This window comes from Cucurbita pepo, chromosome 10, assembly GCF_057944985.1.
Source record: "Cucurbita pepo subsp. pepo isolate OVF chromosome 10, ASM5794498v1, whole genome shotgun sequence".
NCBI lineage: Eukaryota > Viridiplantae > Streptophyta > Magnoliopsida > Cucurbitales > Cucurbitaceae > Cucurbita > Cucurbita pepo.
This window is the reverse complement of record NC_141807.1, coordinates 8,734,135-8,738,575: the sequence shown is the minus strand read 5'-3', so window position 1 is coordinate 8,738,575 and position 4,441 is coordinate 8,734,135. Positions and strand designations below refer to the sequence as shown.

The window sequence follows — 4,441 nt, the reverse complement described above, 5'->3', positions numbered from 1 at the left end:
ATCAAGCGATCCATTTGTTGAGAGTACTGTAAGAGGCACACAAGTAAGAATGTTGGATATAACTACTCTTTCACATATGAGGGATGAGTCTCATAGATCCAACTACAATATCAAAGAAACTTCGGGTGGTAGTGATTGCTTGCATTGGTGGCTCCGTGGTATCCCAGACACATGTAACATGATTTTTCTTTCTCAAATATAGCTTCATTTGTCTTAAAAGTTCACTTTTGAGTAATCCAGAAAGGCTTATTAATTTGCAGCCTCTGGTGAAGATGATCACTCCGAGGTGGGTTTGTTAGTGAAGATGCAATTATATAATCAGGGTTTTCTATCAATGGTTCCATTTATATCTATAAATGAAATTTGTGGTGTATTTTTTTGAAAATTCAACAATAATCATCGGTTATTTGGTTACCATTCTAAAGAAATTCAACTTTCGACCTTTTGTGAATGCTCAAAGCTACTTGCAAAGTACTGTTGATTATGATCCATAATACTCACTGACTCGAAATTGAGGTTTGTTCATGTTTGAAAATGTGACAAACCAAAAGACAAGATGCTAATTAATATTGTTTGTGATTGTTGTTGTGAATTTTCATCTTTGAATACATATTTTGGTTGGCTCATGAATTTTTCCATCTTTTAAAAATATTATTTTTTTAGTTCGGGCCTAATTTCATAATAGGCTATTGAATCACAATATTGCAATATTTTAAGTTACTTTTCACATTAAAGGTCCATGAATAAAGTAATTACGGCAAGTTCTTTTTATGCATCTTATTTTAATCTAGCACATAAATGCTTCCTAATTATTTTATTTATTTTTTTATGAATTAGGTTATGAAGATCATTCGAATTCTAAAGGCTTTAATTTATACAATATTTAATAACTAATCATTTTAATATTTATACTCAAATATACTAACAAGTACTAGTAATGTAACAGCCCAAAAATGAATAAATAAACAAATAAAAATTATTATTATGTATAAAAAAAAATAATAATAAATTAATAAATAAGTAAATAAAATAAATTAAATTAAATTAAATTAAAAAAAAAAAAACCATTATTCCCTCTTTTTAAGGCACTTCCCCAATCATCTCTCCTCAACACACCTCACAAAAATGGAAAATCTCAGATTTGAGAAAACAGACATGCCTTGCATCAAATTTATAGGAGATGGGTTGACAGAGATGATCAAGATTTACCTGGGAGAGGGGAGAGAGATTTGAGATTTTTCGGTAAGTTATATCTCACATCTCCTTTTCTTTTATCCAATTATTTAGTTTTATTTAGCAATTTAATTAGAAAGATACGTCATGATTAATAGCAGAAACAAAATAGAATCCATTCAATTGGCAGAAGTAATTGCCAACCTAATTGGAAAAGTAACAAACAAAAAATAAAAAGAAAGGATTAAACAGATTTAACTAATCAGAATTTCTTCTCTCCTGCAAAAACAAGCACAAAAGGGTTCAGATTCAGTTTTGTTTGGGTAGAAAGAGATATTTTGCTAAAAAGAGATATTGCATTTGGAGAGGTCAGTAGTTTTCCTTTTATTTTATTTAATGATATTAAGAGTCATTCTCAAACAGAGAGAGATAATTAAAAGAAAGAAAACACAGTAAGAGACAGAGAGGGAAGACTGTGAATATAATTGAAAATTATCTGGAAAATGTTAAAAGGGTATTAAACACCATCAGAGAAAATAGATTATCTGGTAAATTTTGATGAGTATTAAATGGTTTGTATGAAAAATAATACTATAACAAACATATATAAATATTTTAACACCTAACTCAAGCAAAGACCCTAACGTTCAAGACTCTAACGTTCGCATGAAGTATAACACATGGGTCAACATAAATTAGAGAAATAATTTTATAGAGTTCAAACTTGAAACTGATGTCATGGGCTCACATAGGTTGACTTGGAGTTCAATGGACTTTCATCAAGGATAACGACGGAATCGAACTTTCATTAAGGATATATTCGTGACAACGACTTAAGCTAACCAGGTAAGTGACCTTACTATCGGCATGGTTATATTTGATGTTGACACGTGCCCTGTGGTTCTGTACGTGTCATATATATTGATATGTGTGAATTGTCTGTGGATCGATATGCTTTCTATATGTTATGTTATGTTATAATGTGTGGTTTGTATGATAATAATTATGGTACGATGTGCTCAAGGATATGTTTAAGATAGGGTACGAGAAGGATGCACAAAACGAAATGTAACGATAGGAGTAAGATGCGTTCATGAAACGTTAGAGTTAGGTTACATACCGGAGTGCTATGGATAGGAGAGATTGATGAAAGAATACGGTTAGGTTATGGGTAGAAAGGAATAGGTTTGTGATAGATTGATAGAACGATAGCGTTAGAGTACGTTCTTGTGACGATATGACTAAGGTACGTCATGTAATGATATGTCTGTGATAGGTATAAGAACGTTAAGGCTATGGTAAGTTAGAGAATGATATGACTATGAAGTGTTTACGTTATGACTTGGTTATGATATGATACATTGTATGCTAGATTATTGTGCTTAAGTACGAAATCATGTGAACGTGAGTGTATGTTATTTATGCTGGTTAGTTGATGTGATATGAATGCATGTGACGATGTGTGCCCTTGTACGATTATGGTTTGTTGTATGAGTATTGAAATGTAATTGAATGAATTGTATGACATGAAATACGGTAAATTGCATGATACATAACCCCGCTAGGAATATGTATGATATGTAACGAAATGAGAATGGGAATGACATGTAAGCATGAAAACGTGACATGGGGTTATGTTCATTAAATGATGACTGTAGGACTAGTGGGACCTCATGCATATTGTGTGATCATGCATTTGGGGGGATACCCCTATCCCATCACGAGGGTACGGACGCGTACATCCAAATGGCAGGACAACGATCGTTATGCCCTGCATAGCGCTGCCGTGACGGTTTTAGTTTTAACGGGTCCCGGTGGGCCCCCAGAGCATGCCCACCGGCTAGGGACAGTGGCCCAGCGGTGTGCGAACTAGCTGGTGAGCTCATACTCGCACGTATGGGCTGCGTGTAGAGTATATGGTATACGTCCACGATTACCTGTTAGGATTACACCGTAGGGAAAAAGAAACGAAACGAAACGAAAAAGAAACGAAACGAAACGAAACGAAATGAAACGAAACGAAAGATGGGTCCCATCATTTCATTGCATGTGATTGTTGCATTTAACCCCAATAGTGGGGTCACTTACTGAGTATTTCTTTAAATACTCAGGCCATGTGCTACTACATTTTTCAGGTTAAGGCAAGGCATTCCTGTACGGTTGACGACGGCATCGCAACTCGAGATCATGGCACATGCATAGGATAGTGGTATTTATTTTCTTAGACTTAGGATAGAATAGGATGTTTTAAACTTAAACGCTTATTTATTTTATTTCGGGTCTTTTGTTGTGTCGTTTTAAAGATGTTTTCGAAACACGTAAGTCCATGGCTGTGTTTTTAAGGTAAAGTTTATGTTTTACGGAATTTAAATGAAGTCTTCCGCATTCAATGTTTATGGTATGTATACAGTAGCGACCTTAAATTAAGTAGAAAATTTCGGGTCGTTACAAGTAACACTAGTCTCAATGACTTAAAGAATACAACTATTATCTCGAACTATAAAGAATTTAATTCCAACCTATTCTAATGGACAAACACTTTATTAGACTCTATTGTAAGATTTCACTTCATCAATTTAAGTAGCGTTCAACTACAACTATAAATATCAAATTCTTAAGTATTCATGAACAAAATCGGCCTAACAATGTCTCTTGGAACTATATACCAAAGGTGTTAGACTGAGCCGTGTGGAAGGGTTGCCTTTAGATGCTTTAGTACCAATTAAGGATGTCAATATCCTAGTAGTGCAGAATGCAGGAAGGTTCGTAGTTGAAAAGAATAACGAGAATAGTGGACATCGTTTCATCTACAATCGTGTGGTGAACGGTCTAGTTGGTATGACTAGAGAACGTCGTCCTCGCAGAATTTATATTATTGTGATAGAAGTTATAAATAACGATGATATTCCTTGGTCTTTTATTACAAAGGTGCAGAACTTTTAAAGAAGTTCTCGAGTTCCTTGTCCCCAAGTAGCAATACAACTACTAAAATGCTATCTCTACTTATAATAAAGCCCTCTCTCTCTCGAAATATATATGTGTATGTTTGTGGATGTATTACTCTCTTTTATTAATGAAATATGGCATAGTCATAATGATATTATGAGTATCTTTTCTATCCCTCCCTTCCTTATCGCTATATAAAGAATATGAAGATTATAAAGAATATGAAGATTATAAGTAAAAGATGTACAAGTAATTTGTTACTTTTGAACTTAAAATGCTTATAATTCAATATATCTTTGTTATCATCAATAATTATCAAACG

The 4,441-nt window shown here is 33.6% G+C and overlaps 1 long non-coding RNA gene across 1 annotated transcript; it reads left to right on the top strand.

The window, feature by feature from the left end:
• Positions 1 to 1,127: 1,127 nt before the first annotated feature.
• LOC147790592 (uncharacterized) lies at positions 1,128 to 3,464 on the top strand. Its single transcript, XR_015422601.1, has 3 exons — positions 1,128 to 1,242; positions 1,926 to 2,019; positions 3,309 to 3,464. It is a non-coding gene; the product is annotated as an uncharacterized LOC147790592 (long non-coding RNA).
• The last annotated feature ends 977 nt before the right edge of the window (positions 3,465 to 4,441 follow it).